Genomic DNA, 12,500 nt, shown 5'->3' with positions numbered 1-12,500 from the left:
GATGTTCATTCATGTTTATTTGCTGCTCTAACTAGTAGTAAAGTAGTAGCAACTAGTAACTAGAATACAAATTGTTAGGGGTGTAATAATATATTGCATTAAAAAAAGCAACAATATGCATCATGTATAGTTATATAGTTAAACAAAATTCAGAGTTTTAGTGTCAGTACTACATTAAATTATTATATATAGTGTTGAATATAATGTATAATAATGCAATGGGGGAATATTTGAGTGTCCTGATGTCCAAATGTCTTGTTACAAGTAAAAAGTGGCCGACATTATTTTAAATATATCTAGTCAGTGACAGATTGAAAGCATATTCGTCTAAAAATAATTCTTTATTTTCAGCTTCAGAATCATGACTATTTTTATTCTGGTGTCTCTATTGTCCTGTGCTTTGGGTTTCCAGCATCAAGTCCAAGCTTATTAATTTACACACAATGAAATATCAAATTTAACATTTAATCAACAGTAAATTTTTTGTCAACCTTTTGCCATATATCTTGGAGTATCGTAATAATATCGTATCATGAGTTCAGTATCGTGATATGTATCGAATCGTGACATGAGGGCATCGTTACACCCCTAAGATTGATCGTTTGAACTTTATAATAAAATGTTCTTGGTGTGAACAGGCCTTTAGCTTTGTTACTCCTCTATATTATAGCAGGATCACAGAGACAGACATGAATGATGCTAAATCAAAGTCTGGGAATCAGTGCTGTCAATCAAATCTGCCACCTATCCTAGTAAAACCAACATGAAAAAGATTCATGATAAAATCATGATTTTCCAGAGTAAAATCGTGATAGGATATTTTTGCCATATCGCCCACCCCTAAATCAAAGTCTGGGAATTAGTGCTGTCAATCAATCACCTAATGATGCTCACAATAACCAGCATCGCTCTATTCTTCATCTATTAATCAGAGATATGAGTCATTCTAACAGGATCACCGTGTGTTTCAGAATCAGATCACACCGGAAATCTGCAAAGCATCTATTAATGTTTCCTACAGTAACTCTACACCCTCCATGCCATGTCTATCCCAACCCCCATCTCCTCCTGCACACACACACACACACACACACACACACACACACACACAAGCGTCTATAATAAGCACCATGCACGCTGTTAAGTAAGACCGCTTGCTCACTCTTCCTCTCATCACGATCCATTACTGATAGAAACACTTTTCAATATGTAACCGTAGCCCTCGAGTTCAGTAACTGGGTCAAACATTCGAGAGGATCTTCCCAATGCGAGACGGACTGTAGATGTTAATCTGTTAGAGGACACTCAGCATGAGTATTTATTATATTTGCTTGAGTGCTTCACATTGCTGGTTGACTGCACTGGCCTTCAACACTCATGCAATGTGACTGTGACCCACTGCAATGTGTGTGAAGCTGACCTAAATGTAAGCTGATGCTAAAGCAATTACTTTCCGTATAAATAGTCATTTATATTTATAACTATAGTCATATGGACTACTTTTATGGAATATAAAAAAAAAATTGCTTTCATTGAATGGAAATGAGCAGATTAACGACATGAGGATGAGCAAAATATACCAGACTTTTCCATTTTTGGATGAACTATTCCTTTAAAGTTCCGCTGTGGTGAAAATGTAATGTTGTTTATGTGTCTATGTGGTGTTTTTAATACGCTTTAAGACAAACCATGTGTAAATTCATAAGTCGACAGCATTGCTGAGTATTTTCTCCTTAAAACTGCAGTGAACTCAAAAACACGGTTTGAAATCGCTGGTGTTTCTGACGTCACAAACTACCTTGTAACCAATCAGATCAACGTGTGATCGTCAACGAGTGGATCTCTGAGTGAGTGAGTGGAGGCGGGGCTCATTTGCATATTCATAGAACCGCGCATACTAAATGAGGCACGGGTGTCGAGTTACATTCAAGATATTTCAAGGCATGAAGAATTTTTTATCAAGGAAAAAACATTAAAATATTTGATTTTGGTGATCAAAAATGAGTTTTAATAGATAAAATGATTGACTACAGAGGGACTTTAACACCAAATTACCTGTTTACACTGTGAAGGTTGCATTTATTCAAATATCTTAAATCCCAGAGGGAGTGAAAGCTCAGCATCTTCAGAAAGATGAATCCCTGTGTGTTTCTAATTGAAAATGTGCTTTCGGTCGCAGCTGGAAGCATCCATAATAAACATACACTAATATACATCTTTTCATCAGAGTAGCTTGATCTGACCTGGGTGTGGTTAGTGTCCTAACAGCTCCAGAACGCAGAAATCTCAGCGTGTGATTGGACGTCACATCTCTCTTGTGTGGATTGGTTGAGAGGTGGCAGAGGCGGGTCCTCACAACCATCAGGACCAATGAGAACTGATCTAGGGATAAAATCACAATCATGATTAGAGTCTGAAATGTATGTATGTGCTACTAACATCATGAGAAAAAATTAAGCCTTTCATGAAGAAGAACTTTCATGTCTATATTTGATTGTGTTTATACACACATGCATGTCGAATATAACTGGGCAACACATCGAAATTAAGCAATAACTATGATTTTTAACTTTGACTTTTTCTAAAGGTTGTCTATTTAGTTTAGTTTTTACTGTATATCACTTGCATTGAAGTCACAAAATATTTTTATTTATTTATTATTGAACATTGCAGTGTTTATTATCAGTGATTTATCGGTGCACATCATTATTGTTTTAATAATCCTGAATCAGAAAAACTTCCTCCCGCAACATCTCTTCTCTTCTCTGATGATGTGGGCGGAGCAACCTGTCAATCACATGAGTTCCACCAATAGCAAACCACAACCATCCAGTCAATTCCCCACAGACAAAATCAAACCCCGCCCACAATTGTTATTGTTCCAGAAGCGTTTCACTCGGATATACGACACAATAGAGAAGAAAAGATGAGCACAACTTGCTTCTCATGCTGACTTTAGAACAATCTAGATTTACTTGGCAACGACGACTTTTTGATTAAAAATATCTCTTTTTAAGTCGTTTTAGTGCAAATACTTTGAGATTCGTTGTTACTAATATATCTTCTCTGATTTATAAGTTGCATTAGACTTGGTAAATCTGAATCTGATTCATTTCTAAGAATCAGTTTAATTCAATGTATCAATTCCAAACGGTTCCTAAAAGAAAAAAAAACTAGAGATGCACCGATATAAAAATTTGGCCCAATACCGATAACCGATAAATCTTTATATTTGAACGCCGGTAACCGATATATTTGTCCGATAAATCTAAATCCAAATTTTTATGTAATTTTTGAGAGCCTGATTACAAAAACAAAAGTCTCACCATTAAAAGCCACGTCCCAAACACACAATTATAATGTTCTCATTATCATTTTATTTAGGCGATATGACAAACTTTTCCTTTTAAGTGATTCCAATCATATTTCAAGCAATTCAAAACATCATGGCGAACATCTAAAGTGTCTCAGTTGAAGGAAATAATCCATTATTTATCGGCTTTAATATATCAGCCAAATTTTCTAATCTGCCCGATACCGATAACGTTAAAAATGAACATATATCGGCCGATTAAAAAACTACATTCCTACGAAACAACAACTTTAAAGCCATTTCAGAGCAAATACGTTACTATAGACTTCTAAGAATCAGTTCAGCCTGTTCAATATCACCCAAGACATCTCTAATATCATCAGAAATACAAAAAGGCAGACCTCTTGACTCTGTGTGCGTAACTGCACACCTGGTCCGCATCCGAATCAGCAAATAAACCTGCATATCCGCACTAATCCTGATAGATTAATCTATTTTCTGTGCTGAGCCTCACAGGGCTAATGTGCAGCGCTTGTCCATCGAGCACACGCTTTATTAACATTTCAGAGTGTGTGTAGCTCTGTGACTTTCACTCCAGTGCACATGAAATCATGCGATGGCGGCAGTCATGCAACAGTCACGAGAGGCTCGCATACGTCGGGCTCTTTGGGTCTCGAAGCTTGTGATTTCAGAAACACATACATCTCGAGCCCCTGGCTGTGACTTTCCCAGTGTCCCCTACAGCAACCCGAGATCCAGCCTTTCTGTGACGCTTGCCCTCTTTACACAGCATAGCTCATGCAGACTCATGAATAATGAATTTCAATAATGCAGCTACTGTACTTGAGCAAGACTGATGCGCCAAAGAGAGAGAAAGGTGTGATGAGAGATGCAAGAAACATAACAATGGATATAGTGGTTCCCATAGGAAAGAAATGTCACATCTCAATATGGAGAACAAATTGATGTTTCTCCCCCTGTGGTGAAAATCCAGCTTTTAATGTTGTTTATATGTCTATGTGGTGTGTTTAATATGCTTAAACCATGTGTAAATTCATAAGTCGACAGCATTGCAGAGTATTTTCTCCTTAAAACTGCAGTGAACCAAAGACAGTCTCAAAAACACGGTTTGAAATCGCTGGTGTTTCTGACGTCACAAACTACCTTGTAACCAATCAGATCAACGTGTGATCGTCAACGAGTGGATCTCTGAGTGAGTGAGTGAGTGGAGGCGGGGCTCATTTGCATATTCATAGAACCGCGCATACTAAATGAAGCATGGGTGTCGAGTTACATTCAAGATATTTCAAGATTTTTTTTTAAATATGTCACTTAAGTGATCAAAGATGAGTTTTAAGGGATAAAATGATTGACTAAAATGCCTCAAAGCAAAAGATTTCTCATCAAATTTTTACAAGACCCAATTAAAAATACAAAGAATACAAAATACAAAATTAAAACATGCTATCAAATCAATTTATAATATAATTAATATTAGCTATAATATCCACATTCAAATGTATAGCTCAAGATTAACATAGTTTTGCATTTTGATTTTAACAGTTTCAACTGAATTACAATGTACTTTGACATTAAACCACTATTTTTAGTGCAAGTTTTTAGCTTACTTTGAGTTGATTTTCTTTCAATAATCACAATAACTTGACTTTTACCATGTTCTCATTTCTCCTAAAGTCAACATAATTTGTCATTTGCAACCCATTTTACAAGCATAATTTGATGCATCTCTGCGAAACTGGATATAAGAGAAACATTCATTGCAAGGACTTGATTTTAGAAACTGAGTCAAATAAGTGTTTGCTACAATAGTGCATGAAAAGTCATTTTCAGAAGGTAATAGAAGACATTTCCCTTCATTGCTGCAATAACGTGCGCTACTAAATCAATAACAATCAGACCATCTTGATTTCATCTTGACTTTTAGCAGAGGCTGTATTAGACCATCTCATGTGCAATCTATGATTTTCTTCTGGGTGGAGAAGAGTAAAGCAAGGTTGAAGTTAGGGCTGCACGATATTGAAGAAAAATGCGATATGCGATAACTCATTAAATAATGCGATATTCGATATGCGATACGATAATGCGTGTGAAATGAACTTAAAGGTGCGGTGTGTTATTTTTAGCGGCATCTAGTGGTGAGGTTACGAATTGCAACCAACAAAAGTTACGGTGGCCGACAGGAAGTGATGTCATTGTCTGAGACAGCAGAGAGTAGCAGTTCAGCAATGAGGTTTCTTTACAAGGATAAATTAAGAAGTTATGTTTACTTAATTATTCAGTAAAACTGTATGTTATTGCGATTATTATTGTTACTTGTTCATCATTGTGTCAGTGTTTTATTCGCTGAACTAAGCTTGCTTCCTTGCACGAAGAGCAACATAGCGAAACGCATTTGTCCATTTAGGGCCACCGTAGAAACATGTCTTTGCATTTCAATGATCGGGAACCCGCGGTGTGTGTAGAGAGAAACTGCTCATTCTAAGGTAATACAAATATAACGGTTCATACGGTTCAAGTAAGATTTTTATACACCACTGAAAACATAGTTATGGATCTTATATTGCATTTCTGTCAATAGATCCTCAGAAATATGACACAATGCACCTTTAAATTATATTTCAAATATATTTCAAATTATATAACCTACATACGTGTTTCACATTCTTTTTACATCTCTATAACGTCTGAAAGTGAACATCAGTGTTTTACTGTCACATAAGAAGTGTTATTTTAACATCAGTGTAAATCAGGGGGTTTAGGGGTTCAGGTTATCATACATTAGGATTATTTAACAACAGAAACTGAATAATCAAATGTAAAAATAAACACTGCTTAGTTTTCACTGTATAAATGAAATATATCCTGATTCTTTTTTTTAAAGCTACAAAAGTTATTTAGCCAAGAGCAGTGAGTGATTTTCTCTGTCTTTTGTTCATGACCCAGTTATTGCAAGCCGTTGCGATATGCATATCGCGATATATACATTTGCGATATTTCGATAATTTGGGATTTAGTGTGCAGCCCTAATGGACATAAAAAGCAAAAGATAGAAGAACACAAATGTTCTTTTAGAGAAGATAGTGCTGGAAAGGGACAGGGATGATCGAGACACAGTGGAAATGGATGTGAAAACTAGAGAAAATAAAAAGAAACAGCTGAGCGGTGCAACACAGCACCTCGCCGCAATACAGCAGAATTCATCAACAACCGGTCAATGAGCATCGGGCAAATAAACAGGCCATCCATGAGTCTGACGAGAGTTGCATCAACAGCCTGGCTTTCCAAAAATAAGCTGTTATAGTGCAACCCTGGAGATTTCAATCAGCCCACAGAAACAGCGTCTCCCTCCGAGAATAAACCACATCATGTGTGCGTGATCTTCAGACACAAACAGACACAAACAATCAATAGTGATCGTGTCATGCCAAACGGAGAGTTTGTCTCATCCCGTCTGAGTGGGACAGAAATGGATGTTTGCTTGTGACTCTGACATTTACAGCTCTCATTAAACCGACCCAACAGCTGTCGAAGGAGACCAAACGCCCAGAAGAATCACACGCAAAGACCAAACAGCATTTAAAATTCGCATGCAATTCGTCCCTGCTTTACGAAAAATTAATGTTACCTAAAGTTGTGTGGCTAGTTGAATATGCAATAATGATGACTTTTCTTTTTTTTTTAGTTGGCTTTTGGATAAGCTCTGCGACCAACAAAAGTTTATGATTCACACCAAGGATAACAATATAATTCGAAATACACTGTAAAAAAAAGTCACTGCCTTACATTTGTAAGTACATTCAACTGGATGTTTAAGTCATCTCAACTTAAATTATATTAAACTGACTTTTAAAAAATGAATCTGTATAACTTGGCTAAAAATGGCTTAATGTATTTTATGTGTAATGAAATACAAGGGAAAATGTATTTCATGTTGTAGAATATAACTTGAAAATATCTTGTCATCACAGCCCTTATTTCAGGCATTTAAACAAAAGCCCATTCAAAAACTCATTGACTTGACGATTGACGCATTGACTTCAGAACGATTGAAATGCTGAAATGCACTGGCCTACAAAAAGATGTCATCGCTGCAGGACTCTATCGTATTTTTGAAACTTTAATTGCATTTTGCATTGATTTTGTTGGGGAAATGTGTAGAATTTGAGAAAGTATATTACATTAGCCACAACATAGTAACGGTATTGTACTGCGTCAGAATATCCTCTGTCCATCTGGACAGTCTTTCATTGCATTTGTGCATAGTTTCCCCCATCTTCCTGACACAGCGCTGGCCTCTCTCTCTCTCTTTCAGCAGGATTGAGGGATTGTATGGAATCAAAAGGATGATTCGATGGGATCTGGCACTGAACGCTCAAATCCAATTTGAACTGAGAACAAAAGTAAAAGTAAAAGACGAGGCCAGACTGGGTCAAGACGGGCCGCACCACAGCAGCTTACAGTAGCAAGAGTTAGGGTGAATCCCAATTCTCTGTCTTATTCCCTTTCCCTTAGTTTTGCACGTTCACGTGAGAGTAAGGGCTGTCCCAATTCTCGTATGATCGAGGGGTAGGGCTAAGGGGAAGTGGTAGATACCCCTTAAAACCAAGCATTTTCGCAAGCTTACTTGAAACCAAGGTGCAGCCCTCGATCAAAACGAGAATTGGGACAGCCTTTACTCTTATGTGATCTTGCTAAACTAAGGGGAAGGGAATAAGACAGAGAATTGGGATTCAAGCTTACACTTGCTCCTGTGATACTTAGTGGTGGGAATCGAAAATCGATTCCAGTTCTGGAATCGCATACTTAAAGAGGTGGAATAATGCCCCTTTTTACAAGATGTAAAATAAGTCTCCGATGTCCCCAGAGTGTGTATGTGAAGTTTTAGCTCAAAATACCCCATAGATCATTTTTTATAGCATGTTAAAAACCGTCCCTTTTTGAGGGTGAGCAAAAACGTGTCGTTTTGTGTGTGTCCCTTTAAATGCAAATGAGCTGCTGCTCCCGGCACAGGGGGCGGAGCTTCAAGAGCTTGTGTGTGTGTGTGTGTGTGTGTGTGTGTGTGTGTGTGTGTGTGTGTGTGTGTGTGTGTGTGTGTGTGTGTGTGTGTGTGTGTGCAGTACTAAAATGTCAGAAACTGTTCTGACTTTTATGTTCAAACCGAAGTCAGAAAATGATGAGATTCAAGAACATGTAGAATACAACAGGACATTTCTGAATGGGTGGTTGATGAATTTATGTATCTGATGTGGAGTTAACTATCTTCAAGTCATTGATTAGCATATTCTGTCATGATAATCTATAAAATGCGTTCCCGGGGGCGGGGTTTATGTAAATTTTTGGGTTAGTGATGACACTAACCCACGAAGAAGGTCATTGTAGTCTCTATCAGTCGTTTGTTGTAGTCTTTAAAAAGTGATTTCTGTAAAAGAAAATATCTCCCTTTGCTTTGAACTTTGAGCGCTGTAACTTTGCAGATGTTGTTTATGCTCAAACAGCAACATTACACACTAACTAAAGTTAGAAAAGTGAAATCATAATCAACCACCCTTTTAAGGTCAGGAATTTCTTTGTGTGCATTTTAATGATTTTAAACCATTCATGCGTAAGAAGACGCTGACGTGTTCACATCCAAAACGAGCGCACAGAAAGACGGCATTCATACGGAATAGTGATAAATAAAGTGAAACCGAACTGAACACGTCTTTTAACACTTGAACGAACAAATACACGCAAAAATATGACGGTTATTAAACACAATCGGTTATGTTTTACGTGAACATAAACAGTCAATAAAGGAAACGCATGTGTATCAGTATACTGGATCTGTGCAGCTCTTAAAGTGACAGTAGCCTAATATTCCTGCGTCCGTCTCTATAATAACACAGATCCAAACAGAACGTCTATTTTCCATACAATGACCCGGTCGGCATTTCAACATTTATTCAAAGGGAAATCAACGTCATGGATTAAGGCTGAATCAAACATTTTGTTTTGTGAAAATATTAAGACATAAATTATATGTCTGCAAATCGAATCAATGTTGATATTGCAACATTGTTTCAAAGTCTTGATAAAAAAAGAATTAGTTGAACTATTTTTACAACCATTCAGCATTAAATATTGTTTCAACATGAAACAGCAACTGACATTATTTCAACTACACTTCAACATTGAAGGTCTTCCACGTGCCGACTGGGAAAAGCATATTGAAAACCCCCAAAATATAAAAGCAGCATTAGTGTATACGACTTTATTTCAAATATTCAAAGTTGTGTCTGAGGAACAAACCAAAGATTATGAAATTAAATGAAAATCTCTTAAATTGCATTTGTGCATTTGTTCAGATGTTTTAAAACAAATATCTGCATGCAATATTTTTAATAAATGATGACTTTAATTGCATTTTATGGTGTTTATTTGTCATTTTTGAAGCTTGTCACAAAATTCTTTCATTGTATATAAAACAACAGTTCCAAGATTCTCAATATGGGTTTGGAGCAACACGAAGGTGAGTAAATGTCTATTTCTTTAACAAATATAACATTTCTACTTATTTACTCATGCATTTCCTATAAGGACTTAAAGAAGGGTGTTTTGACACAATGCTTGGCTGCTTCTCAACAGTGGGGTTCGTGCATGAGCAGATCTACACAGTGAGAGAGACTCAAAGAAAGAAGCTATTAACCGTACGCCCTCCAGGTCTAAATGCCACTGAATTACAGAGATTCCACTGAGATTTCTAAGATTTCACATTGTGCAAATGCACGTCGAATGTAACACAGCATGTCCACTTCTATTGGCTGCATCACAATCCTGAAAACCATACAGTAATAAGATGTGGCATATGCTCTTAAAACCAAGAGTTCAATCCAGGACTGAAGCAATGGTGTAGACGTTCACAGCTTCAGTCCGTAACTAGGTCAGATTTGTTTAATCCTATACCCATCAACCATCAGCCGAATGAATGGTTTAGTCCCAGTATAATGGCGTTTCCTTTGCTTTGTCAGTAGTTTGTTGTTTGTGTTGAAAATGATTCCACGTTTCCTCTTTAGCATTAATTAAATCGCCCTTCTCTTCCTGGTTCTGTCTGTCAGAGCCGTCCATTAGCATAATAAAAGAAAGAAGCTTTTGTGCAACCTCTCAATTCAATTCCATCGGCGACCAAAGGCTTTCAGTTCCCAGCATGCTGTTCAATCTAGACACCATTTGGAGATTAATATTCTGCATTTGCACATATTAATGACTTGCATCAGGTAATTAGAGAATGTAGGGACTTCTAAACGTTTGTTGTTTTAGTTTTTATTTCAATTTTATTAATATTTTGAATTCGCTTTTTTGGTTTTCGTGTGTTAATTTTAGTTTCATTTTTAGTAATTTCGTCATGTTTTTTTCTTCTTCATTTTATTAGTTTACTGTTTTTATCTGTTTACTGTTTTTTCATTTTTTTTAACATTGCTATTTAATTTTAATTTATTTTTATTTAAGTTTTATTTTATTTCCAGTTTAAAAAAAATGTAGTGCTTCATCTTGTTTCAGCTTTATCCCAATCAACAGAAATATTTTAGTTTTAGTTAACGCCTGATTAAAAATGCATTGAAATCAATTGCTATTAGTCGGTTGGCTTTTGCTAAAAATAGACAACGTTAACTTTTAGCAAATATAAGCATTTAAGATGAACTTTCTCTGTTTCTGACTTTATAACCTGCAATTGCGACTTTATATCACGCAATTCTGACTTTATAACCTGCAATTGCGACTTTATATCACGCAATTCTGACTTTATAATCTGCAATTGCGACTTTATATCACGCAATTCTGACTTTATAATCTGCAATTGCGACTTCATATCACGCAATTCTGACTTTATAACTTGCAATTGCAACTTTATATCACGCAATTCTGACTTTATAACCTGCAATTGCGACTTCATATCTCGCAATTCTGACTTTATAATCTGCAATTGCGACTTTATATCACGCAATTCTGACTTTATAATCTGCAATTGCGACTTTATATCTCGCAATTCTGACTTTATAACCTGCAATTGCGACTTTATATCACGCAATTCTGACTTTATAACCTGCAATTGCGACTTTATATCACGCAATTCTGACTTTATAATCTGCAATTGCGACTTCATATCACGCAATTCTGACTTTATAATCTGCAATTGCGACTTTATATCACGCAATTCTGACTTTATAACCTGCAATTGCGACTTTATATCACGCAATTCTGACTTTATAACCTGCAATTGCGACTTTATATCTCGCAATTCTGACTTTATAATCTGCAATTGCGACTTTATATCACGCAATTCTGACTTTATAATCTGCAATTGCGACTTCATATCACGCAATTCTGACTTTATAACTTGCAATTGCAACTTTATATCACGCAATTCTGACTTTATAATCTGCAATTGCGACTTTATATCTCGCAATTCTGACTTTATAATCTGCAATTGCGACTTCATATCACGCAATTCTGACTTTATAACTTGCAATTGCAACTTTATATCACGCAATTCTGACTTTATTACCTGCAATTGCGACTTTATATCTCGCAATTCTGACTTTATAATCTGCAATTGCGACTTCATATCACGCAATTCTGACTTTATAATCTGCAATTGCGACTTTATATCTCGCAATTCTGACTTTATAATCTGCAATTGCGACTTCATATCACGCAATTCTGACTTTATAACTTGCAATTGCAACTTTATATCACGCAATTCTGACTTTATAATCTGCAATTGCGACTTTATATCACGCAATTCTGACTTTATAATCTGCAATTGCGACTTCATATCACGCAATTCTGACTTTATAACTTGCAATTGCAACTTTATATCACGCAATTCCGACTTTATAACTTGCAATTGCGACTTTATATCACGCAATTCTGACTTTATAACCTGCAATTGCGACTTTATATCACGCAATTCTGACTTTATAATCTGCAATTGCGACTTTATATCTCGCAATTCTGACTTTATAACCTGCAATTGCGACTTTATATCACGCAATTCTGACTTTATAACCTGCAATTGCGACTTTATATCACGCAATTCTGACTTTATAACCTGCAATTGCGACTTTATATCACGCAATTCTGACTTTATAACCTGCAATTGCGACTTTATATCACGCAATTCTGACTT

The 12,500-nt window shown here is 36.2% G+C and overlaps 1 protein-coding gene across 2 annotated transcripts in view; it reads right to left on the bottom strand.

Moving 5' to 3' along the window:
• The window catches only part of frmpd1b (FERM and PDZ domain containing 1b), a 60,511-nt gene that overhangs the window by 42,865 nt on the left and 5,146 nt on the right, over positions 1-12,500 (bottom strand). For both annotated transcript variants that reach the window (XR_013201128.1, XM_077223649.1), the window contains exon 2: positions 2,244-2,382. The gene's annotated coding sequence lies outside the window, so the exon portion shown is untranslated. The remainder of the gene's footprint in view (positions 1-2,243; positions 2,383-12,500) is intronic.

The sequence above is a fragment of the Siphateles boraxobius genome, unplaced genomic scaffold, assembly GCF_051911475.1.
Source record: "Siphateles boraxobius isolate OS27281-9 unplaced genomic scaffold, OSU_SipBor_1 121, whole genome shotgun sequence".
Lineage (NCBI taxonomy): Eukaryota > Metazoa > Chordata > Actinopteri > Cypriniformes > Leuciscidae > Siphateles > Siphateles boraxobius.
The sequence above is the reverse complement of the archived record's forward strand: the minus strand, read 5'-3'. Positions and strand labels throughout refer to the sequence as shown.